This window comes from Petaurus breviceps, unplaced genomic scaffold (genome assembly GCF_028583685.1).
Source record: "Petaurus breviceps papuanus isolate PSGF00001 unplaced genomic scaffold, PetGlider_PUasm1.0 189, whole genome shotgun sequence".
NCBI lineage: Eukaryota > Metazoa > Chordata > Mammalia > Diprotodontia > Petauridae > Petaurus > Petaurus breviceps.
In genome coordinates, this window is record NW_027185809.1 from 29,630,597 (window position 1) to 29,658,397 (window position 27,801).

Sequence of the window (27,801 nt, forward strand, 5' to 3'; positions counted from 1 at the left end):
GACCCAGCAATACCACTTCTAGGGCTGTATCCCAAAGAGACCATAAAAATAGGAAAAGGACCCACATGTACAAAAAATATTTATTGCAGCTCTTTTTGTGGTGGCCAAGAATTAGAAATTGAGGGGATGACTATTAATTGGCGAATGGCTGAACAAATTGTGGTATATGAATGTAATAGAATACTATTATGCTATAAGAAATGATGAGCGGGCAGACTTCAGAAAAACCTGGAAAGACTTACACGAACTGATGGTAAGTGAAGTGAACAGAGCCAGGAGAACATTGTACACAGTAACAGCCACATTGTGCAGTGACTGACTTTGATAGACTTAGCTTTTCTCAGCAATACAAGGACCTAAAACAACTCCAAAAAACCCATGATGGAAAATACCATCCACATCTAGAGGAAGAACTATGGAGTCTGAATGTAGATCAAAGCAAACTATTTGCTCTTTTTTTGTTTTTGTTTTTTTCTTTTTTGTGTTCCTCTCATTTGTTCTAATTCTTCTTCTATATAACATGACTAATGTGGAAAATATGTTTAATTAGAATATATATAGAGAACCTATAGGCTGTATTGGGGAGGGTGGAGGAGAGGGAGAAGGAGAAAATTTAAAACTTATGGAAGTGAATGTTGAAAACTTAAAAATAAATTAATTTATTTTTTAAAACTGCACTAAGACTTTTGAGACATGCTATATCTTGGAGAGGTCTTTTCTTTCTTTTTTTCTTCTTTTTTTTTTAGGAAGGAGTTTTCATACCTCTAATTTTATTCCATGTGGTGCCTCTATTAACTTATAGTATTAGAGAGGTTGTCAGGTGCCCATAGTCACACGGTCAGAATGTTATCAAAGGCAGAATTTGAATATGCCAAGGTCAGAAAGAACTATGACGTCTGAATGCAGATCGAAGCAGACTATTTGCTGGCTGTCTCTGTCTTGCTCTCTGTCTCCCTCTCTCTCAATATGTCTCTGTTTCTTTTGCACGCTGTCTTGAGGAGGGAGGAGGTCTTAGGAGGGGGAGAATGGTGAAACCGAAAACTAAATCTAAAAAAAAAAAAGTGAATTCCCTTTAACAAAATGTTGAGAAAATATATGATGCCTCTAATGGTTTTCTTTTAACTGGCAAATTGAAATTCTTCCCCCACAGGCGGTAAGTCCTTGGATTTTTTAAAAATTAGAATTCAAAACACTGGAGAAAATTTCTATATAAATTTTCTCAGTATAGTGAACTATTACTGAGTATAAACTCTGAAATACATCAAAGCAGCTCGGCTCTCCAGGACAAACCGAACCACAAAAGGAGGTGAAAAGTGAGTGGGGGCGGAGTGAAGGAAGCCCTAGTATCTCCAGGAGTCTGCATAGACGCGATGTTCGCATCTCCTCCCTAAAACTCACGCCGTTTGGGCCCTCCCGGTGCCAGGGTCTGGGGACCTGGATGATATTATAAGTTTATAAGATTACAGGTTGTGATCTCGTGATATTACCCATCGCCTCTAAGTTTATTTCGATCCTGGAATCCGGGTCATTCAGGAGTTCTAGCCACGGCTAGAAAACCGGCGCCTCCTTCGGCGTTTTAATGCGTCACGTCTTTTAATGCGAAGTCCGCGGCTGTTTGGAAAACTGCTGGGAGAGTTGGCAAAATTCCCGTGGCGGCCCATTCCTTGCAGTCTGGGCCCTCGGACTTTTCCGCATTTGATTAGTAGCCCGGAGCCTCCAACCTTCTGCTGCAGCTTCTGGGTCTCCTCTAAACGGGCGGTCTCCTCCTCCATGGCCGTGACCTGACTCCCGGGCCCCGCAGCCTGTGGGACGAGCCCGTGGCGATCGCGGTGCACGGTCTGGTCCCGGCCCAGCGGGTCACCCTGCGCGCCTCCCTCCGCGATGAGAAAGGGGCGCTCTTCCGGGCCTCGGCCCGCTACCAGGCGGACGCGGGAGGGCAGCTGGACCTGGCGCGGGCACCAGCTCTGGGGGGCAGCCACAGCGGCGTGGAGCCCATGGGGCTCTTTTGGAGCATGAAGCCAGACAAGCCCTACTGGCGGCTGGTCAAGCGGGACGTGCAGACCCCTTTCGTCGTGAACGTGGAGGTGTATGAAGGTCACGACCCTCAGTCCACCAAGCTGCTGGCACAGGTGGCCCATGAACGGAGCTTCCTGCCGCCAGGAGTGAAGAGGATCCGGGTGCGGGAGGGCAGCGTGCGGGGCACCCTCTTCCTGCCTCCCGGTGAGTGTCCCTCTTCTCACCACCGCTCCCCCCATGCTTTTCTTCTTTGAGCCCTCATCTAATCACCGACCACCCCTCTTTCTTTCCATCTTCCACAGCAGGATGTTCTAGCATTCTTTTTTTTTTTTTTTGGAGGCACCACCCTAACATCAAAATTTTTTATTGTATTAGGTCACTATAGGGGTTGAGGGCCTCAGGCCCTTACTGCACAGCTTGCTCATTGGTTCCACTTCCAGAATTTTGAGGCTTCATGACATCTGGCAGTTCTGGAGGGCTGGAGAAAGACTCAATGAGCAATGTTTCAAATCTGTCACCGACTCGAAAGGCCAGCCCCACAGTGGCTGGTGCTTGAGACCTGGTTGTCTGACTTGTGAAGCCACACTTGCCCAGGGTCTTACTGTCATCCAGCAGCTGGTCATCCTTGTAGAGCCACTGCTCATCCAGGGGCCTCTTGAGGATGCTTTCCACAATGCGCTTCAGCTCAAACACTGTGCTCGACTCCTTCGCATCTGTGAAGATCATTGTCTTGTGGCGGGTATCATTAGGAACGCGTCCTTCTCGGCGTCTAGCTTCCCTCCCCCCCAATCAACTGCCTATTCTAGCATTCTTAAGTTCCAAGGATCCCCCTGCATTCTAAAAGAATCTTGAAATGTCAGAGTGATCTATGGACATCTTCTCAGGGGTTTGGGAGGGAAGCACTAAAAAAAAACTTAGAAATCAGTCTAAGGTCCTTCCAGTTCTAAATCCTTTGATTTCTGAACTGGCTGGGTCTGAAGTCCTAGGTTCAAGTCCAGGAATCCACCAGTAGACCCCTCCAATTCTCAGTTCCAGAGAGCAAACATCTGTGAAGATCTGTTACCCTTAATCTATTCATGGAAGGTTAAGCTATTTGGGGCATCATTAGGCACTGTATACATGTCTCTCTCCTCTAAATCTCAGCCTAGGTAAGCTCCTAACCAAAGTTCACCTTTCAATGGTGAGGTTTTTTTTAGCCATTGCAATTTTTGAAGACCACTGGTTATACAAGGATTGTGCTTTGTGTCAATGGAGGGGGGCTCCCCCAGAGACAAGATGATTGCTAGTTGAAATATTAATGTAAGTTTAGCCAAAAAAAGGGGGGGACATAAAAAGGAATAAATGGGCAAACGAGCTATTAAACTATCTCTCTTTGGGTATTATGATTTGTATTTTTTGAAAATCTAAGAGAATGGAGAAAATGAAGTAATAAATGATTTTAGCAGGAAAGTAAGACAAATTGAGGGAATTTTTATATCACTAACTCAAAGGTGCAAAAATTAATGGAGAAATGTTTGTTGCGGTGACAAAACAGAATATACATATACACATTTAAATTACCGATACAAATAGAACCTATAAAGATAGAATTAGAAAGTGATTTTGGTAGGAACAAAGGAAGAAGTAAATGGCTATACCTATATATAGGTATAATCTCATTCACATGGCTAAGCCAAGACAATAATACAGTAGCAGTATTGTCACTAATTGTTCTTCATTCTCAAGGAAGACCAAAAAGACATCACTATGTTAGAGTCAAGTTTCAATGTGTGGGACTGTGGCTGATCAGACCAATACAAGCTCAAAACGCTCTACCACAGGTCAGGTACAAATAGTCCTTGTGAACATTTGAGGTAGATTCTCTAAATTTGCACATTTTGCATTTCCTTTGAGCAGTCTCAATTCTGCTTTGCTCATAGAGCAAAGCAACTCCCATGTGGGCATGCCATGCTGAGAAGTCCTGTGCCAGTGTCTTCCATATCACACAATCCTAGAGTTTTTGAGAGAGACCTTGTGTCCTTGTATCACTTCTTCTGACCACTATGTGAGTGCTTACTCTGTGGGAGTTCTCTATAAAACAGTCTTTTTGTCAAGCATACATTTTGCATTCAAACAGCATGGCCAGCCCATTGGAGTTGCTCACTCTGAAGCAGAGTTTGAATGTTTGGCAGTTTAGTTTGAGTAAGGACTTCAGCTTCTGGTACCTTATGATCTTCAGAAGGTGATCTTCAGAATCTTCCTAAGACCATTCACATTGAAGTGATTCAATTTCCTGGCATGGTGCTGGTATACTGTTCAGATTTCATAGGCACGCAACAATGAGGTCAGTACCCTGGCTCTGTAGACCTTCAGTTTGGTAGTCAGTCTAATACCTCTTTTCTCCCACACTTTCCTTCAGAGCCTCCCAAACACTGAGCTAGCTCTGGCAATGTGTGAGTTAACCTCATTATCAATGTGTACATCCCTGGAAAGTACACTACCAAGGTAAGAGAACTTATGCATGAAATGCAGTTTCTGAAGCTGAGATGCAATAATGTATGGATCAGTTCTCTGTTACTTGTGCTAATTTTAACTTCACAATTAACACCAAGAAAATACAGATGCTCACTCCATCAGCCACCACTACACCATCAATAGTGGAACCATTGCTTACAGCAAATGGAGCAGTTTTGAATGCTGAGCACTTTCTAAATAAAGAATAGATTTGTAGTATAGCAGGTGGGGAAAAAAAAGGGTTTTTCCTTAAACTCAGAAGAGTTAATAGTGTTAAGAAAGGAGATTAAAAAGGTGAAACCAGGCAGAGTCAAGATGGCAGAGTAGAAGCAGGACCTCTGCTGGGCTCAGGCTTCCACCTTCCCCAATCCATGTAAAAGGGGACTCTAAACAAACTTTGGAGTTGCAGAACCCACAAAATGATACAGAGAAGCTAACCTCCCACTGAGGACAGCCCAGCAGGCTGGCAAGCAGTGCTCTGGGAGCCCAACCCAGCCCCACGGCCAAGGTTTTAGCCCCAGGGTGGGCCTGACCAGCTGCCGGCCAGAGAGACTCCAGATCAGCCGCAGCTGTGGCCATTTCCAGAGTTATCAACACATAGATGCAAAGGACAAAGTGAGAGGTCAGTACAGTCTGGACTTTGGGACCCAGTAAGTGGGAGTGCGTGGCTTTTGCCCCCTGGGCGAGAAGCAGCTGAGACACCACATGGCAGCTTCAGCTCCTGGCCTGCAGAGTGTAGGCGGACCAAGCACCAGTCTGAGGGGTAATCAATCTTGCTTTAACTTTCTTGGATCTGGATTGCAGTCTAGGGTAGAGGTCCTGGGGTGTGTGTCCAGCTTGCCAGAGCGTGTGGAGATCTCAGAGAGGGCGCCCATCTAATACCTCTGGCAGCTGAGAAAACCCCACCATTTGGGACGAAAGCTCCCCTGTCTGGTGGCAGAGTCCTAACGTTGCGATAAGCCCAGGTGTCAAGTGACTGAGGGGCGACATGACCAGGCAAAGGTAATAAAGCATACAGAAGATTCCAACATTACACTCCTATTTTGGGGACAACAAGGAGCAAAGTATGGAAGACAGTGAAGTCAGAACTCCTGCACCAAAAGCTTCAAAGGAAAATACAAGCTGATTACAGGCCATAGAGGACCTTAAGAAGCAGATGAGAAAAGTGGAGAGAAAATTGGGAAGAGAAATGAGAACAATGCAAGAAAATTACAAAATGAGAGTCAACAGACTGACTGAGGAAAATAATACCTTAAAAAATAGACTAACTCAAATGGCAAAAGAGGCTCAAAAAGGCAATGAGGAGAAGAATGCCTTAAAAAGCTGAATTTGCCAGATGGAAAAAGAATCTCAAAAGCTCACTGAGGAGAATCATTCCTTCAGAATTAGATTGGAGCAAATGGAAGTTAAAGGACTTTATGAGAAATCAAGATGCTGTTAAACAGATCCAAACAAATGAAAGAATAGAAGGCAATGTGAAATATCTGGAAAATATGGGGAAAAAAATATGGAAAAAACCACTGACCTGGAAAATAGATCCAGGAGAGATAATTTAAAAATTATTGGACTACCTGAAAGCCATGATCAAAATAAGAACCTAGAAATCATCCTCCGGGAAGTTCTCAAAGAAAACTGCCCTGATGTTTTAGAACCAGAGGGCAAAATAGAGGTTGAAAGAATCCACTGATCACCTCCTGAAAAAAGATCCCAAAAAGAAAACTCCTAGGAATATTATAGCCAGGTTCCTGAATTCCCAGATCAAGGAGAGAATATTACAAGCATCCAGAAAGAAACAATCTGAATATTGTGGAAACACAATCAGGATAACCCAGGATCTGGCAGCTTCTATACTGAGGGATCAAAGTGCTTGGAATATGATATTCCAAAGGTCAAAGGAGCTGGGATTAAAACCAAGAGTCACCTACCCAGCACAACTGAGTATCGTATTTCAGGGGAAAATATGGTCATTCAGTGGAATAGAGGAATTTCAAGTATTCTTGCTGAAAAAACCAGAGTTGAATAGAAAATTTGACATTCAGATACAAGAAGCAAGAGAAGCATGAGAAGGTAAACAGGGAAAAGAATTCATAATGAACTTATCAAAGTTGAACTATTAACATTCCTACATGGAAAAACAATAATTGTAACTGATGAAACTTTTCTCAGTAGTTGAAGGGAATAGAAGTATATATATATATGTGTGTGTGTGTGTGTGTGTGTGTGTGTGTGTGTATATATAAGTCTATATATGTGGGTATATGGGCATATGAATACATATGTGAATGTGTGTATATATGTTTACAGGTATACATAGAGGGCACAGGACCAATTTAACAGGAAGGGATGATACTTAAAAGGTGAAATTAAGAGGTGAGAGGAATATAATGAGAGGAGATGGGGAGAGACAGATTGGGGTAAACTATCTCATATAGAAGAGTTAAGGGGAAATGTTTACAATGGAGGGGAAGAATAGGGAGCAAAAGAGAATGGGTCAACCTTATTCCTATTGAATTTGGCTTGAGGAGGGAATGAAATACACACTAAATAGGGTATCTCACCCTTCAGGAGAGTAGGGGGGGAAGGGGAGGAAGGGGATGAGAGGGGCGATGATGGAAGGGAGGGCAGGCTGGGGGGGAGGGAAGTTGGGAGCACCCACTTTTGAAAAGAGACTAGATCAAAGTAGAGAATAGAACAAGTGGGAGGTGGCATAGGAGGGAGGGAAATATAGTCAGTCTTTTACAATATATCTACTATGTAACTGTTTTGCATTAGCCACACATGTACAGCCTATTCTGAACTGCTTATCTTCACAGTAAGGGTGGGAGACAAGGGAGGAAGGGAATGAATCTGGAATTCAAAGTTTTAAAATCAAATATGTATATATATATATTATTAGTACTATTTTACATGTAATTGGGAAATAAGATATACAGGCACTGGGGCATAGAGATCCACTGGAAAAGTTGAAAGGGGTATAGGAGAAAATATGGGAGAGAGCAGACTGGAGGAGGGGACATCCTGTGGGACTGCTATTTTGGGGCAGTGGGTAGGGGAAAAATGGGGAGAAAATTTGTAACTGAAAATCTGGTGGAAATGAATGATGTAAATCAGAAGTTAATAAAGCATTTGAAGAAAAAAAAGGTGAAACCAAAATATAACCTGCCCTCAAAGAGCTTTCATAGGGAAAAAATGCACAAACATAGAGGTAATGAGAAAAATACATAAAAAGCAAAATTTTATTGTTGTCACTTTTTACTCTTAACGACCCTATTTAGTGTTTTCTTGGCAAAGATACTGGAGTGTTTTGCCATTTCCTTCTCATTTTACTTATACGAAAACTGAGCAAACAACGTTCACTGACTTGTCTAGAGTCACGGAACTAATAAATGTTTGAGGCCAGATTTGGGCTCAGGAAGAGAGTCTTCCTGACTCCAGGCCAAGCATTTTATCTACTGTGCCACCAACTGCCCATAAAAAACAAATACAAGATCAATATAATTTCAGGATGAGTAGGGGAAGCACCAGCAGCTACAGGGAATCAGGAAAGGTCTCATGTGGAAAGTGGTATTTATAGAGAGCTTTGAAGTAATTTATATACTTAGAAGCCATATGTAGGGGACCACAAAGGCATGGAGATACGTGTTATGGATGTCTTGGTTGAGGAAAAGCTGGTGGGCCAATTTGAGTGGACTGAAGGGTAAGTAATGCTGAGTCATGTGTAGTAAGTGGCCCGGAGTTAGATGGTGAAGGGTTATGGAACCTAGAAGAAGGGGAGAGCCCCTAGAACTTCCTGAAAAGGGGAGTGACATACGAGACATGAGTTTTAGAAATAGCTCTTTGGCTGTGAGGGGAGATCCTGGAGTCAGGGAGACTATTGTAATAGTCTAGGCAAGAGGTGATCATGCATAGACTTATCTAGGTAAACATATCATCTGTAGAATGCAAGTTCTTGGCTTGTATTTATAATCCTAGAATCTAATACAGTGTTTCATATGTAGTAAAGGCAGCTGGTGATGCAGTAGAGAAGAGTGCTAGCCCTGGAGTCAGATAGTACTGAGTTTAAATCCAGCCTCAGAAAGCTATTAGCCAAATTGAAAATTTTTTGCACTAAGTCAATGCAACCAAGATTAGGAGGAAAGCAGAAAACTGGAAAAGAATTTTTACAATCAGTGTCTCTGATAAAGGCTTCATTTCTAAAATGTATAGAGATCTGAGTCAAATTTACAAAACTACAAGTCATTCTCCAATTAATAAATGGTCAAAGGATATGAACAAGCAGTTTTCAGAGGAAGAAATTAAAGCTATCTATAGTCATGTGAAAAAAATGTTCTAAATTTCTGTTGATTAGAGAGATGCAAAAGCAACTCTAAGGTGCCACATCATATCTATCAGATTGGCTAACATGGCAAAACAGGAAAATGATAAATGTTGGAGAAGATGTGGGAAAGTTGGCATACTAATAAATTGTTGGTGGAGCAGTGAGCTGACCCAACCATTCTGGAGAGCAATTTGGAACTATACCCAAAGGACTATCAAACTGTGCATACCCTTGCAATACTACTTCTAGGGCTGTATCCCAAAGAGATCGTAAAAATGGGAAAAGGACCCACATGTAACAAAAATATTTATAGCAGCTCTTTTTGTGGTGGCCAAGAACTGGAAATCAAGGGCATGCCCACCAGTTGGGGATTGTTCAAACAAGTTGTAGTATATGAATGTAATGGAATACTATTGTGCTATAAGAAATGATGAACAGGCAGACTTCAGAGAAACCTGGAAAGACCTTATATGAACTGATGCTGAGTGAGGGGAGCAGAACCAGGAGTATATTGTGCACAGTAACAGCCATGGTGTTTGAGAACTGATTTTGATACACTGAGCCATTCTCAGTACTGCAAGGACCTAAACAATTCCAAAGAATACATGATGGAAAACGCCAGCCATATCCAGAGAAAGAAATGTGAAGTCAGAATGCAGAACAAAGCAGACTGTTTTCTTTTTTGTTTTGTTTGTCTTTTTTCTTTCTCATGGTTTTTCCCATTCGTTATAATTCTTTTATACAACATGACTAATATGAAAATGTGTTTAATGGGAATGCATGTGTAGAGCCCATATCAGATTGTCAGCCACCTGAGAAAGGAGGGAGGAAGAAGGAAGAGAAAATTTAAAACTTATGGAAGTGAAGGTTGAAAATTAAAAACAAATAATTTTTTTAAAAAGCTACCAGCTGTGTGACCCTAGACAAGTTACTTAACCCTCATCTGCCTCAGTTTGCTTATCTGTAGCACCTATCTCTGCAGAGTTGTTGCAAGAGTCAAATAATTGAAAAGAAGTTTAAATTACTATAAATTTAATTAAATAATTGTAAAGTTAGCTTGTAAGTACTAATTTTAAAGTACTTAGCACAGTACCTGGCATAGAGAAGGTGCTATATAAATGCTTATTTCCTTCCCTTTCTTCCCTTTACACTTATTGCTTTAATAATAAGACTTTAATAAGTGTTTATTAGAAGGGATTGGAAGTGGCTTCTCTTCTCTATAGAAGGATTCATGCCAAAGAAATCTGAGCAGTTCTGATTGGAGAACTTCTAGTATCTAGGAAGGAGATTCTTTGATTAGCATCTGATCCACTCCTCTCGTTTTACAGATGAAGAAACTGAAATTCAGAGATATGAAATTACTTGTATATCAAAGCCAGGTCTTCTGACCTGAGGAAGGAATAATAACTTTATTTTTTATTTGATTATTAAGAATGTTACAGTGTCTTGGGGCAATGGTTGTGACCACAAATTATTATTAGCATAGTACCATCACTGAAGAAGGTGTGGGAGATTGGGCCAAATTGTGCTTCTCCTAAAGGGAGCTTGATGGGGGACCAGACAGGGAGTGTGTATGTGTGTAAATGACTCTCCTTTTACTGCTGATGGGAATTCTTTTGGTTACTGCCTATGTACGTCAATGCTACATACCTCATCATGGCCAATCTTTTTGAGTTGATTGCAGATATGACCCTGAAGCCAGCTTAATTTGTCTTCTTGAGTTGCCCTCTTTTCCAGAAATACTAGATCTGGAATATGCAAGAAGCCCTGAATTAGTCAAGGATGAAGACTCTCCTGAGCTGACATGATCTGATACTTCCACTTTTAGTTAGCACAGATAAGCCTAGAACAATGTAAAATCTCCTGGAAGAGATCTTTTTTCTTTTTTGGCCTTTTGAAGGGCAATTGGGGTTAAGTAACTTGCCCAAGGTTACAATGGCTAGTTTTTTTCCTGGAAGAGATCTTTAATTGAAGGAATTTGGTTTGTCTTTCCACACTGGAAAGAAAATGGATTAAAAATGCCTGCTGATCGGGTGTCAACATGCATTTGGATGGGTACCCATGGAGCCTGTATTTATATAGCTATAAATAATATATCATAGAATAATGTATTATATGCTATAATATCATATGACATAATATATACTTATCTTTGTACAAATTTAGAGACATTTCCACTCCAAATATTCATATGGACTATTTGTGCCCAACATGTGGTAGAGCTTTCATCAAAAAAGAAAAAAGAATAGATTAATAAACTGGACATGCAGCTAAAATTAAAAAAGCCCTCAAAAACCAATAAGTTTAAAAAACCCAACTAAATATCAGAATACAAATCCTGAAAATCAAAGAAGTACTTAACAAAATGGAAAGAGAAACATGAACTGAGAAATGAAACTAGAAGCTGTACTTTAAAAAAACATAAAACAGAAACTAATAATTATTCTTATGTTTTAAATAGAGAAAACAGAAAAACCTAATCAACAATACCAAAAATGAAAAAGTAGAAATCATAACAAAATATTTATAGTCACTCTTTTTTGTTGTAGCAAGGAACTAGAAACAAAGGTAGTATTCACAAACTGAGTAATGGCAGAATGGATTGCAGTTTTTATTGATGATGAAAGGTCATGAGTTGTCTTTGTACACACAGTTTGACATACCTATAGGGTTTCCCATAAGATATCCGAAAGACTGTTGGTGAAGTGGGAGCTGAGGAGAAAGACTAGAGTTGGAGATACAGATCTGTGCATCATCTGAAAGACTGAATATAGAATTTATTGTCAGTGAATCTCAGTTTCCCTACCTGTCAAAAAAAAAGGAATGGAAGAAATGACCTTTAAGGCTCTGTTTAGCATCACTTATAAGTGTTAGAGCCTGGGTTAAAAATAGGTCTTCTAACACCAAGGTCAGCATTCTTTCTAGTTCTCTACCCAGCCTTTCCATTAGGTTCTGGGAACATATGGCTAGTAATGTGTGAGGGAATGTGTGTTAACCAAGCCAGTCAGTCTGTGGTTCAATATCAGTTAAGGAATCTTCACTTTGTAAACCAATTTTAGTCAGTGCTTTTACGTTTTCTTTCTTTGTTTTGTTTTTCCCTTGATTTCCTAGAAAAAGCCCCTCTTGAAAATTCCAATTTTGTATCAGCTGTGGAGAGAAGAGGATTTCCCAAGCCTAGGCAGTATAGCCACGGAAATCCAGACATCGGAAAGGCCAGGCATGGTGGTGGCAGCTGGGGATTGCAGTGAAGAGAGAACTGCATCTGGAGTCAGGAAGACCTGAGTTCAGATGTGGCCTCAGCCAGAGAAGATTAAAATCGATCCAGTTCTGGAAGGGGACCAATGACATCATGAGAGTGATGTCTTGAATTGCCCATAAATTGGATTTAAGTGAGGCAGAGCTGAGCAAACTCTTCAGCCTCACTCTCTTCTCTAGAGTCATAGAAGTTCATCGGCAAGACAAAAGTTAAGATGACTATCAATGGCCCAGGATGCTGTAGGTGACCTTGGCCTTTCAAAATTAAAGTCTTTCCCAAGTCTCATTTTGTTTGAGGCTACAGCCATTCCATGATGAAGGGCTAGGTTAGAGTTGAGACAAAAGGTGGCCCAAATTATCCTTACAAAGATGTCAGTCTAGGAGGTGTAGACTCTCCCACTTTCTGGCCCCAACAGAAAACACTTGCTATTTATTTTAAGCAATCAATGAACGACAGAGGCTTGAGTTGGGGCTATTGTTGGCCATTCAACAAAAGCAATAGTGGCTTCATAAAAACCTATCTTTTCAGAACTATATTTCCTTTTTTTTTTTTGCTTTTGGGAGGGCAGTTGGGGTTAAGTGACTTGCCCAAGGTCACACAGCTAGTTTTTGTGTTAAGTGTCTGAGGCCGGATTTGAACTCAGGTCCTCCTGACTCCAGGGCTGGTGCTCTATTCACTGCACCACCAAGCCACCCCAAAAGTTGTGGTTTCCCTAGAATCACCCAGGTGTTAGGTGTCAGAGGCAGAACGCAGAATCCGAGTCCTCTGACTGCAGAATCAGTGTCTGTTCTTTTTTTTTTTTGTCTTTTGGAGGGCAATTGGGGTTAAGTAACTTGCCCAAGGTTACACGGCTAGTTTGGTTTTTTTTTTTGGTGTAGGTGTTGTGTTTGAGGCCATAACAGAACTGGGGTTCTCCTGACTCCCGGCCAGCGCTTTACTCACTGCGCCACCTAGCTACCCCAGAACTATATTTCAAGAAATCAAAAAGGAAAACTGAACAGGACAAAAGGTAAATTATCCTAGGTATTCGAAAAATTTTTAAAAATTAAGAAAAATAATTGATCTTGGGGTAGTCAGGTGGCGCAGTGAGTAAGAGCACCGGCCCCAGCGTTGGAAGACCCGGAATCGGTTCCGGCCTCAGACACTTGGCACCCACACAAAATAACTGGCCGTGTAACCTTGAGCAAGTTACTTAACCCCAATTGCTTTAAAAAAATAAATAAAATTAAAAAAAATAATTGATCTTGTAACATTTTCTTATTGACCCTATTTAAAAGAAATTGATTTTGTGCTGTAATTGCTATTGTCCTGTAATTGCTTTAGTTATGGTTCTTTGTCTTTCAACATAGTTCAGAGTTCAGCTGGACCATAAAGATTTAAGTGAAAAACATCCAACTTTCTTGCTCAAGGAACTCTGCTAACCTTAGGGAATGTGTGAGAAAGCAAGGGAGTTTGGGCCTGATACGTATCTTTACTCAACCAAGCTATCCTTCAAGGATGCCTAGTTTGCTGTCTAAAAATTTGGGCCACTATCTCCCACCTAAACTCAAACAAAGATTGCTTCTTAGACTCGTGAGAGAAGCAGGGAGGGTTATTGCTACTCCCCATTACCAAATTTCCAACCAATTATGTTGGTTCCTTTATCTTAGCTCTGTAACCAGTCATGTTAATTCCAAGTCAGCTACGTTGTTCAATTCCTGTTCTATACTTCCCGGACTTCTTGCTGGTAGAGCTGCAATTGTGGTTGGACAAATAGGGCTGTACCCCTAGGGTATGCAGCCTTGGAAGAGGGATGCTTTTGCCCCAGGAGAGTGCCCTTCCTTCCAACTTCAACCATTGCCCCTGTATCGCAAGCCATTGTCAGTTGTGTGGACTGTTATCTTGCCACTGGAATTCTCTGACTCTGGAGGAGAGATTGAGGCTGATTGATGACTTTGCTTAGCTCTTCCTCACTTAAATCCAATTCACAAGCAAGTCAAAATGTCACCCTTCTGATGTCATTGGTGGTCTTGGAGAATGAAGGACAAAGAAACTCCTACAAACCACTATAAGTTTAACTATGTTTTTATTTGAAGTTTGTGGCGTTAATGGAGGACTTGCCATTGACTCATTTATTGACAGGTAGCATACCTTTGCTATTAAATGATATCTTACTCAGAGATCTACTTCAATTTACCCTTTTATTAAATTTCATTTGAAACAAGGCACTAGTTATATACTCTGGGAAAGTCCCTTAACCTCTGATGTCTCAGTTTCCTCAACCATAAATTGAAGATCATAGTAATAGCAAGTTCTTCACAGGATTGTTGTGAGGATCAAATGCTTAGAACATTGCCTGGAACATAGTAAGCACTATATAAATGTTAGCTATTTATTTTCTAGTTAATTCAGTTTTTTTTAATCACACTGTGCAGATGTAACCAGGTACATTCTTTCCAGTGCACATGCAGTTGTGAAGGAGGAGTCTTATGGTGCCTCAGAATATGTCATCTAAGAGCAAACAACTTGACTATCCTTTGAATTCAGAGGGAAGACTTTAAAGGGAATGCTTTATGACTTTGACTTTCTTATAGATTCAGGGCCTTTCCCTGGGATCATTGACATCTTTGGAATTGGAGGTGGCCTGTTTGAATATAGAGCCAGCCTGTTGGCTGGACATAGCTTTGCTGTGCTGGCCCTGGCACACTATGCCTTTGAGGACCTCCCCAAAGACATGAGGGAACTTCATCTGGAATACTTTGAAGAGGCTGTCCAGTACCTGAAAAACCACCCCCAGGTTGTTTTCTCATTTTGTGACTTCTCTGGGTTTCTTTGATTCTGGGGATAGATGCTTTCCCTGATTGGTCTTCATTTTTAGAAATTGTACCAGGAATGAACCATCCTATTATAAGTGTTTATTGGGAAGTGGAGGGGTTTGCCATTTCCTTCTCTAGTTTATTTTACAGATGAGGAAACTGAGGCAAACAGGATTAAGTGATATGTCCAGTATCACACAGGTAGTAAGTGTTTGAGGCCACATTTGAACTTGGGAAGAGGAGTCTTCCTGACTTCAGTCCTCTATCAACTTTGCTACCTACATGCATATTTTTCTTTGAAAAATTTCCCCTCTGCCAAAGAGTATTTTAACACTGGCCAATCTCTCTCCTATTTGGAAAGAGAAAACTGAGACAAATGCAAATAATCTCTGGTAATGATTGTGTGGCCTTTGGAAAACACAGACTTTTACCCTCCTGTGGCAGCAAGCACCCCAAGCGTCCTCAGGGTTGCTGCCAACACAGGTTCTTGGATCTGCTTTGTTAAAGGAAAGCAACTCAAAATGGGTTAACAAGCTTACTTTAACCAGTCAGATATGTATCGTTTACCTAGTTCAGGGGAAAAAGGTCAGCACCCTGAACTTCAAAGTATACAGACAGAATTATCAAGTCAGAGAAACAGATCAAGTAGACAGATTTCCAAACTGTCCAACCATTACATCCATACCCAATCAACATCTGGGTTTCAAAGCCGGGGGGCTCTGGACAATGGCTAGCCCAGAGTTTCATCAAATCACAGAACACTTCTCAAAGTGAGCCCCCAAAACAAAGCCTCACATCAGGGCTTATATAGCCTTCTCCTGGCTCAGAGAATGTAACAACCTTTTGGACCCACTGGCCAATCAAAAAGTATCTACTGAAAAACAAGCCTTCCACCCCAGGCTCCAGGTGCACTTTAGCCTAGGGGCAGGGAAGATCTTTAAAATTTACATTCCCATTACACCTCCCTCAGCTATAGTTTCCTTATTTGTAAAATGAGTGAGTTAGGGTAGACATTTCTTCAGATCCAGGACCCAAAGAAGAATATAAGTGAGCAGTGACTTGAGGTATGCAGAATGTCTACCTGCTCCAAATTATATCATCCATCAGCCTATAAATCTCTTTACTAGAGTCATTATTAGGTTGGAAAAGAGGTAAGGGGAGACATTTTCTCTAAAAGGCCTCAATTAAAATACATAATCAGTTTTGTACCACAAGTATGTGAGTTGCCTTGGGCCAGACGGAAGGAAGGATTTATTAAGTGCCTGCTTTGTACTAGGTACCATACTGAGTGTTTTGTAAATATTGTCTAATTTACCATTGAGAAAACCGAGGCAAATGGAGATTAAGTGACTTGGTCAGGGTCCCTTGGCTGATAAGTGTCTGAGGCAGGATTTGAACTCTGGTCTTTCTGACTGTAGGAGGTCAAGTTCTCCATCTGTTGTACCTTCCAGCTTTCTTTAATTTTAAGTCACTCTGTGACTGTGGGCAAGTACTGAAGTGCCCATCAAAAATTATACACCAAAGCCCTCTCAACCTGCTAGAAGGGGACCCCTACCAGGGTCCCTGGAAACCACCTAATAATAGGTGAGGGAATAATAATACATAATAAAACATAATAGTGAGGGAACATTTCACCTGTGTTGCTAGAAACATAGCCCAGATACAAGTCTGCTCTTGTTAGCCCAGATACAAGTCTGTTCTTGTTAGGTACCCAAGATTTTACTAGAAATGGTACCCCCCCCCCCCACATTGGAACCACACATTGTTTGTAAGCAACACCTGGGTCTATAAAAATGCATCTTACAGAAGACTCAATGCTGCCTTCCTTATTGAGGAGACAATCACCAGCTAGTTAATAAACACTCCTATCAAATTATAATTGGCTTTGCTGTCCTGTTTCTTGGATGTCCACTACATTTGGAGGTTCCACCAAGATAGCCTTTGGCTCTGTATTGACAGCTGGGCCAGGCTCCCTGGAGGGCTGGGAGAGCAGTCTGACCTACGGGAGGCCACCAAGTGAAGTTCCTTGGCCCCTGGCTCATACTGTTTTCCTGAGTGAACCAGAAACCTGAGTCCTTCCCAAATTCTTTCAATTCAGCTCAATGAGTGTTCTGTGATCTGTTTCTGTTGAGCACTCCTGTAAGGGTAAGAGGCAGAGCTGGACGCAGCATAGATGCCCTTACTGGTTGGTCTCTATGGGATGCCGTTGGAGTACCCTGTTTTCCGTTTCTCTATATTTCTATCTGGTAATTATACTTGTCTCTTAATTGTCTCTGTAACCTTTTTGGATGTTGTGTTGTTTTGTGTATATCCTGTCTCTGGGATACCAGCAGGCAGAAAGGAGGAAACCTTCCTTTTTTCCTGCTGTGGTTTTTTTTTTTTTGTATATTCTGTCTGTATGTGTAAAGAAATTTTTAAATCTACCATCCTGTAAGATTCAAAAAGGCAGCCAGATTCACCCAAGCGGTAAGAAATACTGTACCTGCGCTAGAAAGATTAATAATCTCTTAAGAAAGGCTGCTGGCAGAAAACCATTTCTCCTTCTACTCCTTGAACTCCAGCCAAAGTTCTCGAAGTAGAAAGACAAATGGACAGAGAGAGAATGGGAAATTTCTCCCCAAAATCTATCTAAGGGAAAAGGGGTCACTTCAATGATCAAAGAGAAGTAGGTTTTCAAGCTGCACTTTGAAATGGGACTAACACTTAACCCTTTCCTGGGTCACAGAAAGAGAACTGTGCAACATCATTGGGAATATAGATCCAGGTAATTGAATTCATTCTGGTTACTATTTGGCACCAAGAAAAATTATAGTTTATCTACAAAAACTGAAGTTTAAGGTCACCAGCTTGGTTATTCAATTGTTTTTATTTCAAAGTTCAAAATTAAGACCATCATTGTTACTGGTAAACAGTTGTACTATATGTGCTGTATGAGAAGCAGTTTCTCTTAAAGTCTTGAAGTAGATCTGAAATTTTAAAGGAATGAACACCTGAGAAAAGTTTACTTGGCAAACAGTCAAAATGAAATTCACTAAGATTTTCCTCGCTGTAGCCCTACCTCTGCTTCATACTAGGGCTACACTGCCCTCCCCTGTCATCCAGCTCTGACAGAGCTGAGGAGACAGTAAGAGGTTTGAACCATGAAGATTTTTTCTCCCTGTTGTCCTGGCTGTAACTGAGCTAGGATAGACCTAGTAGATAGTTAACATAGACCTGGTAGTGAAGTTAATTTGAGTTAACTTCCTCCAAAAAGAAAAAAAGGGGGGAATGTACACTAGCTACATCGGAGCTACACGGGCTTGTCATCTGTCTACTTGAAAGGTTAAATCCCTGGAATAGAACATTTTTTCTGAATGACATGGGAATCGTTAGACAAGGGAAAAGAAGCTTGTGAAACAAAGGTGCAAATACAAGTTATTCATTATCCCATATAATAAGCCTGGGATACATCTGAGCTACTAAGTGTGTGTTAGATCTGAGCTATTTAGCCTAAAATTATATTCTTTCCACAGCCTAAATAGTTTAGCAAAAGGGCACTTGTAGCAGCAACCACCCCAAGCGTCCCCAGGGTGGCTGCTCACACAGGTTCTTAGATCTGCTTTGATAAAGGAAAGCAACTCAAAATGGGTTAACAAGCTTACTTTAATCAGTCAAACAAATATCATTTACCTAGTTCAGGGGAAAGAGGTCAGCACCCGGAACTTTAGAATATACAGACAGAATTATCAAGACAGAAACAGATCAAGTAGACAGATTTCAAACTGTCCAACCATTACATCCATACCCAATCAACATCTGGGTTTCAAAGCCAGGGGGCTCTAGATAACGGCTTCCCAGAATCCACATCAAATCACAGAACACTTCTCAAAGTGAGCCCCAAAACAAAGCCTCACATCAGGGCTTATATAGCCTTCTCCTGGCTCAGAGAATGTAACAACCTTTTGGACCCACTGGCCAATCAAAAAGTATCTACTGAAAAACAAGCCTCCCACCCCAGGCTCCAGGTGCTCTTTAGCCTAGGGGCAGGGAAGATCTTTAAATCTACATTCCCATTACAGTACTTGATCTAGTTCTCTTCAGCAAGTTTTAGATCCCCAGGTACCCTGAAGCCCATCCCTCTAAGTAAGCAGAGCCTAAAGTTTCTACTTCAAGTTTCCCAAACCCTTTCCTCAATGCTCCAGGCAAATCGGCCATCACATAACCGGGGTCTGCTACAGCTAAGCATTCAAATAAGGTTTATTTGATGTGTTTATTTGAGTGTGATGAATTTGGAAAAATGAAGGGTTTTCCTCTGAAATATAAAGTTCACTCTGTACCATGAAGCCCCAACTTCAGTACCATCTAAGAGGTCTCTCCTTTGCTGCAAATGATCACTTTCCTTGTTCCAATGCCAAGGAATTAAAGAAGGTTGCTAAGGACTCCTTAGAGTCTAATGGAGCAAGGAGAAAACACCCCAGAATATAGAGCAAAAAGAGAAAAAACAGAGTGGTACAGCTAAGAGAAAGATGAAAGAGAGAAAATCAGAAAAGTGAAAAAAAAAGAAAAAGAAAAAGCTTGTCAGTGAGAAACAGTGTGTTCTGAACTTTTCACTGACTGGTTGTGTGACCTAGAATAAATCATTTAACCCTGAATTTCAATTCATCTGTAAAGTGGGGAGATGAGAAAAAGAGAGGAGAAAATGAGGTCAGAAGTCAACTAGCCTCTTCACTTGGTCTTATATGTTATTTGGAAATGCAATTAATGTCATCTTATATGTGATTTGGAAATGCAGCTAATGTCATCTTGCAGTTTATACGATTGTTGTATTTCTACACTATATTGTAAAACCTGAGTGAGAAAAAAATTGTGTAAGATCAGTAGTGTTATTTTAAATATGTATATCTTCTATTTAGAAAAACTTGTAAAACTATCAATTAAGCTGTTTTGGGCTAATGTTTTAATGCTAAAACCTATAATCATTAATTGATTATTGTATGTGGAAAAGAGGAAATTAACTGGATGAAAGCCTGTCTGACTAGTGTTGCCCATTCTGAGCAGTCTCTTCTGCTTACAATTCATATAAATTTTCCTTATGTTGTAAAACTGTCAAATCCCCTAGTAACTATTTCCAGGCAAAGTCATTCTGCCTGAGAAAGGAACTTGTTTCAGTCATGTAGTTTTTTTTTTATTAAACTTTAATTTATTAATTTGTTTGTTTCCTTTTAGTTTACAGGATTCAATTCCACAATTCCTTGAATTTCACATTTTGTCCTCCTCCCTCCCCTCCCTCCCCCCATGGCGGCTTATTATCAAGTATAGGATCTGTAAATACTTTCACATTATACAATGGTCAGGTTATAAGGATGGATTGTACCAGCTGGAATGAAAAATGGTAAAGAGGACATAAAATCAAATAAGAGAACAAAAAAGATCAGGTATTTTACTTCCACCTGGATATAAATTTAGTTCTTTCTAGTTCTTTCTCTGGATGCACGTTTTTCTCTCCATCATGCGTCTTTTGGGATTGCCTTATATCCCTGCATTGTTGAGAAGAGTCCAGTCTATCAAAGTTGGTTATCACACATACGTTGTGTATGTAATTGTGTACAAATTCCTCCTGGTTCTACTCTTCTCACTCAGCATCAGTTCTTTTAAGCCTCTCCAGGTAAATATGAAGACAGCCTGCTCCCCATTTCTTATAGCGCAATAGTATTCCATAACATGCATATACCACAACTTGTTCAGCCATTCCCCAATTGATGGGCCCCCCTTAATTTCCAATTCTTTGCCACAACAAAAAGAGCTGCTGTAAACATTTTTGTACATATGGGTCTTTCTCCCATTTCTATGATCTCTTTGGGATATAACCCTAGGAGTGGTATTGCTGGATCAAAGGGTATGAAAGTATTTATAGCCTTTTGGGCATAATTCCAGATTGCTCTCCAGAAAGGCTGGATCAGTTCACAACTCCACCAACAATGCATTAGTGTTCCAGTTTGCCCACATCCTCTCCAGCATTTGTCATTTTCCTGTTTTGTCATCTTAGCCAATCTGACTGGTGAGATGTGGTACCTCAGAGTTGTTTTGATTTGCATTTCTCTAATCAATAGTGAATTAGAGCATTTCTTCATGTGCTTATAGATAGCTTTAATTTCTTTCTCTGAAAACTGCCTGTTCATATCCTTTGACCATTTATCAATTGGGGAATGACTTGTATTCTTATAAATTTGACTCAATTCTCTGTATATTTTAGAGATGAGTCCTTTGTCAGAGACATAGGTTGTAAAGATTCTTTCCCAATTTCCCACCTCCCTCTTAATCTTGGTTACATTGGCTTTATTTGTACAGAAACTTTTCAATTTCATGTAGTCAAAATTATCCATTTTACATTTTATAATGTTCTCTAATTCCTGTTTCGTCATAAAGTCATTCCCTCTCCACAAGTCTGATAGGTAAACTATTCCTTGTTTTAGCAGACTGCTTACAGTATCAACCTTTATACCTAGATCATGAACCCATTTAGACTTGATTTTGGTATATGGTGTTAGATAATGGTCTATGTCCAGTTTCTGCCATACTATATTCCAGTTTTCCCAGCAGTTTTTGTCAAATAGTGAGTTCTTATCCCAAAAACCAGGGTCTGGGGGTTTATCAAACAATACATTACTGTAGTGGTTGACTTCTGAATCTCCTGTGCCTAATCTATTCCATTGATCTAATTCTCTATTTCTAAGCCAGTACCAGGTAGTTTTGATGACTGCTGCTTTATAGTACAGATTGAAATCTGGTAAAGCTAGTCCACCTTCCCTAGCATTTTTTTTTCATTAATTCCCTTGATATTCTGGGCCGTTTATTCTTCCAGATGAATTTTGTTACTATTTTTTCTAACTCTATAAAGTAGTTTTTTGGTAAATTAATTGGTATGGCACTAAATATATAATTTAATTTAGGTAAAATTGTCATTTTTATTATATTAGTTCGACCCAGCCATGAGCAATTGATATTTTTCCAATTAGTTAGATCTGACTTTATTTGTGTGAAAAGTGTTTTGTAGTTATGATCATACAGGTCCTGGGTTTGTTTTGGCAGTCATGTAGTTTTTAAATGAACCTAACTTGCTAAGAAGTTGCAAAGATCAAAAAGGATTTTTATAAATTGGCTTTTATATTTTAGAAGGATGGTAAAAGGAATTCCTTACATTATAAGATCTGAGACATTTTTTATTGATTATTGCAGCCCCATGAGAATAGAAATAATTATAACTGGCTCTAAGCTGTGATTGGTGAGGCTTGTTGTTTAAGGTAAAAAGCACTTGGGACCATAACTAAATTTTATTTTGAGTCTGAATTTGGGTATAGTTGTCTGCATGAAATCAGTGTCTGAGAGAAAATGCCACTAGCTACTCAAAGGAATGTGATCCTGTACTGTCAACAGGTGGAAGTCTACATTTGGTAATGGCTGAAGGGACAATCTTAGCCTCTGTCTGGAATGGGATCCCTCCTGGCTCAGTTTACCCATGAGGTTCCTTTGAAAATGAATGTTTCCCACCTATTCCTGAGTCTAGCTATGAGATGGAACAGATGCTGCATGAGATGGAATATCTGTAACTGTACCTGAATTTACACAGAGCCAAGGATGTTTTCTCTTGGCACAATTGGAATGTCACATGTCCCTGCTTTTTCCTTCTATAACAGGTCCCTATGCTCAGAGCAAGTAATCAGTAAAAGATATGAGCTCTTTCATGTTAGCTAATTTGAAAATCTAATACTTTTCATCTAGAAATAAAATATGTACAGAAAGTTATGCAAACTGCTTAAGATGATTTAAAAGTTTTCAATTAAAAGTTTAGTGATCACTTACAAATCTTGAAACTGTTTTGAAGAAGGAAAATACCTTTAGAAGAAATTTTTAAAATCTCTAGTGTGATTCTAACAGACCCACTAAAACCTCCATTTGCAAGACATGTTTCTTTGCTGAACTGATGTAACAAATTGTAAAGCAGAAAAGAACTTGCCGTTTTAATCTGAGTTTGTAGTTATTCCATCATCTAAGCAAGTGTTAACATTTGTAACTGAATGCATATGTGTAAAATTCGTTCCCCTTTTTGAGATTCTGTTTGGTACCCCACCTCCTATTGTATTTCGGGTGGTGAATGCTGTCATGTATGATTGTTAATGATTTACTTCTCAAGTTCCTCCAAGCTCTCCAAGACATCCAGGACACAGTCCAAGTGGTGTATCAGACCACTCTGCTGTTAAGGTGTCTGGAAGAAAAGCCTGGATCCACCCCTCACACATCAAGGTGACAGCTCCTCCCGACCCACTAGATCTGTGGGTAACAGCCAGCCAGTGATTTACAATGGAAGATTAAGAGACTGTCCTGACGCTCCTGTTCCTGGCATTCCTGCCTTTGGCCAGTTCCAACTCCTATGCTCCCACCTTGTACTCTTGGATTCTTACTAAGACAACTGATGGAACTCTAATTTCAAAAATGTGTCTTATGGCCAGCCCACCCTCTCCTTTGATCTCTGTGCCCTGCTCAGCCCCAGATTTAAGTTGTTTCCCTATACAGGCATATATTCTGCAAGGACCGATGCTGCTGCTTGTGGAGCAGAAAAGCAGCCTTTGGTCAACCCATTCATATGTCTGCCCTAAAGATGGGTACCCCCTATTGTGGGGGACAAGGGAAATATCACTGTGCCAATTGGGATTGTGTAACCATTGCTGACTAGGTCTCCAGTGGCAGCCGTGACCACCACATTTCATTTCATTGTAATACCCTTAAGTCATATTGTCATCAGGGTTTTGGATTGGACCAAATAGGATTGGAAAACTGGGATACCTTGGGGAATCAGGTTTTATGTCACAGGAAGGGACCCCGGGGCCTTGTTCACTATTCCTCAACCCATCTCCTGGTGGTGATAGAAACCCAGATGGCCCCCCTGTTTCACCCATTACCATCACCCTTGCAGACTCAGGCAGCACTGTGATAGCCTCGGACCCGAGCTTAACTTCTGATTGCTTGTATGCATGAATGCCTTTTTGCTGGCAGCCCCCATTTTAGTTCCTATCCTAGTTGGCCTTGGTATAGCAGGATCGGCAATGGTGGGTACCACAGCCCTAGTGCAAGAAAACAGTCCCCTGGACTCAGTTGAGTCCCCAAGAAAAAGGGGGGAGTGAAGTGCCCATCAGAAATTATACACCAAAGCCCCCTAAACCTGCTAGAAGGGAACCCCTACCAGGGTCCCTGGAAACCACCTAATAGACCATAATAGTGAGGGAACATTTCACCCGTGCTGCTAGAAACATACCCCAGATACAAGTTTGTTCTTGTTAGCCCAGATACAAGTCTGTTCTTGTTAGGTACCCAAGATTTTACTAGAAATGGTATCCCCCCTCCCCCCTTGGAACCATACTCTGTTTGTTAGCAACACCTAGGTCTATAAAAATGCATCTTACAGAAGACTCAAGGCTGTCTCCCTTATTGGGGAGGCAATCACCAGCTAGTTAATAAACACTCCTATCAAATTATAATTGGCTTTGCTGTCCTGTTTCTCGGATGCCCACTACAGTACTTATTCCTCAGTTTCCTATCTGAAAAAAAGGGTACCATAATATTTCTGATACAATGTTATGAAAATGCTGTGTAACGTGAGCTATACGTGTTCATATGAGCACTGGTTACTGCAAATACTTAGTAAGACCCAAAAATATTTCTTAGGGAAAAAGTAGAGGTATTGTTAAGTTTTTTTGTGCTACTTTTTTTGAGGCATTCAGGGTTAAAATGACTTGCTCAGGGTTACACAGCTGCTAAGTGTCAAGCATCTGAGAGCACATTTGAACTTAGGTCCTCCTGACTACAGGGCTGGTACACTCTCTACTGCACCTCCTGCCTACCCCTTTTTGTTAGTCATGACATTATTCTTATTCCTTCTCTGATTCTCTTTCTCAGGAAAAGGGTCCAGGAGTGGGGCTACTTGGATTTTCTAAAGGGGGTGATCTGTGCATCTCCATGGCCTCCCGTTTGAAGGACATCACAGCCACCTGTGCCATCAATGGTGCAGTGGCAAATATAGGGGCTGTGCTACATTATAAGGGTGTGACAATTCCCCCACTGAAAACTGACCCCAAACGTGTCAATGACTGAAGAGGGGTTTGCAGACATCATTGACACTATCGGCAATCCTTTGGAGGAATCCAACCAGAAAAGCTTGACACCAATTGAGAAGGCTGAGAGAGGCTTTTTGTTTCTTGTTGGTCAGGATGACCACAATTGGAAAAGTGAATTCTTTGCCAATGAAGCTGCCAAATTGTTACAAGCCCATGGGAAGAAAAAACCTGAGATTATCTGCTACCCTGCAACAGGGCACTACATTGAGCCCCCATATTTCCCTGTATGTCTGGTTTCTGTTCACTCTTTGGTGGGCACACTTGTAATCTGGGGAGAAGTCAGGGCCCACTCCATGGCCCAAATTGATGCTTGGAAACAACTCCAAGCCTTCTTCCACAAACATTTAGGAAATGACCAGATAAGAAAGCTCCAGAAACTTTAACTCACCATTTAGAATTTAAATTGGTATATGCTAGGGATTTGTTGAGATAACACCATCTAGAGAGATTATATTTAGAATAATTGGAATAGGATTTTTTTCTCACCATCTAAGATAAAGTCAAAAGTAACAATAATTTTAAAAGCTCTCAAAGTTTATTTTTTCAAAGTAAGCATTTTCCCCAGGGAAGAAGCAAATAATTTTGTGAAAGATAAGAACAGTGAGAGAATAATTTCCTTACATGGGATATAAACTCCATAAACCCATAGAATTGACAGGGATCAAGACAAGACATGATCAAGACAGTGATCATGACAAGTTGCCTATAAATTTCCTAGAAATATTCTGTCTGTGCCTTCAGAAAGTTATCAGATCTTAAAAAAAAAACAAGATGCTAGCTTAGGTACAAGATCTGGTACCAATCTTGATGTGCTGGTCATAGCAAAAGCCTTTACCTGTTTATGGAAGTGGTCCAAGTGTAGCATCTGATCCTAGGAGCTAGGATACCCAGGCACATTTGGTGCTAGATGGCCCTGATACACAAAAAAGGCAGGGCATGAGGAGGTTTAGCCACTTCATTAGGCTGGGGAAGTAGACCACCAAAGGCAGGCAGGTTGTGCCCATCTGAATTAAGGATGTATACTCACCAAAGATCCTTTTTCTTTTCTGAATGTCTTTCCCCTGCAACGGGTTGTCAGTTTTTCTATGAGCATCTCATTTTGTTTCAGTCTCACACTGAGGTGCCAGATCAGCATGGTCTATTATATGCATTCACCTGTAGGTGTCAGTGGACAAATGGATTCTTTCCCAGCCCCGTTCTACTTATGAGCCAAAGAAGATGGAATTTCACTGTGGGAGAGGAATGCCCTATCATCTCTTTTCCCTCCCTGTCAGCACCTTGGTGCCTTAGTATATGTTCCCTGCCTCCAAGCCTCTAATCCTTTCTGCACCATTTAGTCCATTACACCATTTATAAGCTCTCTCATGCCAATGAACCTATTCTATACCAATACATAACAGTCCATCTTTATATCCCAAGACCTCTGATACCATAAAATTAAAAATTAATTTTAATTCTATTTTGCTAAGATTTAAACTAGATTTAATATTCTCTTTTGTAGTTCCTTTTCCTTGTAAACATCACCCATAACCCACATCCCAGAGAAATTTGCTAAATGGTCAAGCTTCAACTGCACCTTTATAACCCCACCTATCACCCACTTTCAGGAGAAATCTATTAATCAAAAAGATCAACACTTATCAGTTTAAAGTATTGTGTTGTTCTTCAGTTGTGATCCCATTTGTGGTTTTCTTAGTAGATGAGGAAACAGGTCAGCAGGGTTGGGTGACTTACCCAGGGTCACCCAACTAATAAGATCTAATGCCAGATTTGAACTCAGGAAGATGACTCTTCCTGACTCCAGACCAAGCACTCTATCCCTTGCAACCATCTAGCTGCCCTTAAAGTATTATAACAGCTTCCATCTCCTTAGAACCTTTGTACTTGATTCTCTCACATGTCTTGGCTGTGGTTAAAGGGGTTTCAGAGGTAAAGGTCCAAATGATGTAATCTCAATTCTGCCACAATAGCCAATCAGAAGAAGGCACACCTAAGTTGCTGGAGATTTTGCTCTGCCCTCTTGCTAATTATTATAAAAGACCCTGTTGGCCTTTACTCAATGTCTTTGGTCATGGAAAGAGGCCATTGACCTAATTCATTAGTTCCTGCTAGCCTACTTGATAATTGATTGGACTCAGAAATTTTATTCTCAGAATTTCTGTTAGACAAGAATAACCCCTCCCTACTATCCAGAGACCTTAAGCCTCCCGGTGAAAATGTTGAGGAAATCAACCACCTCCCTAGAAAACAGTGGGTAGTACTGTGTTTCCCCAATAATAAGATCTATCCCAAAAATAAGCCCTCCCCTTACTGTGTAAGATTCCTCTAAAATAAGCCCTCCCCCGAAAATAAGCCTCATTGAGATTGCTACTGTAGTGAAGGTGATCCCCTACGCTACACGCTACATTACGATACCCTCTGTATGCACCGCCCCCCCCCGTGAAACGCATGCCGCGCTCCGAGCTGCATCCAATCAGAGCTGCAGCAGTGAGCGCGTCACCCTGTTCTTCCCCAGTGATTTGCTTATTGAATAAAGATACAGTTTTTTGTTCACATTTACCTGTTTATTAAAATTTCTGTCAATGTTCATTAAAATAAGCCCTCCCCTGAAAATAAGCCCTCTGGTGTTTTTCTGTCCAAAAAAATAATAAGACAGTGTCTTATTATCGGGGAAACATGGTACTATCAATGACAATAGCTGAGCTCCCTATCTTCTTCTCAGTTGAGCAGTACCTTGTCAAGATATTAGGAGACCCCCCTCTTTTCCAGAGCTAA

General features: G+C 40.7%; 2 pseudogenes; one reads left to right on the forward strand and one right to left on the reverse strand.

Moving 5' to 3' along the window:
- LOC138164381 (acyl-coenzyme A thioesterase 1-like) lies at nucleotides 1–27,508 on the forward strand (annotated as a pseudogene).
- LOC138164119 (elongin-B pseudogene) lies at nucleotides 2,334–13,941 on the reverse strand (annotated as a pseudogene).
- Nucleotides 27,509–27,801: the final 293 nt, after the last annotated feature.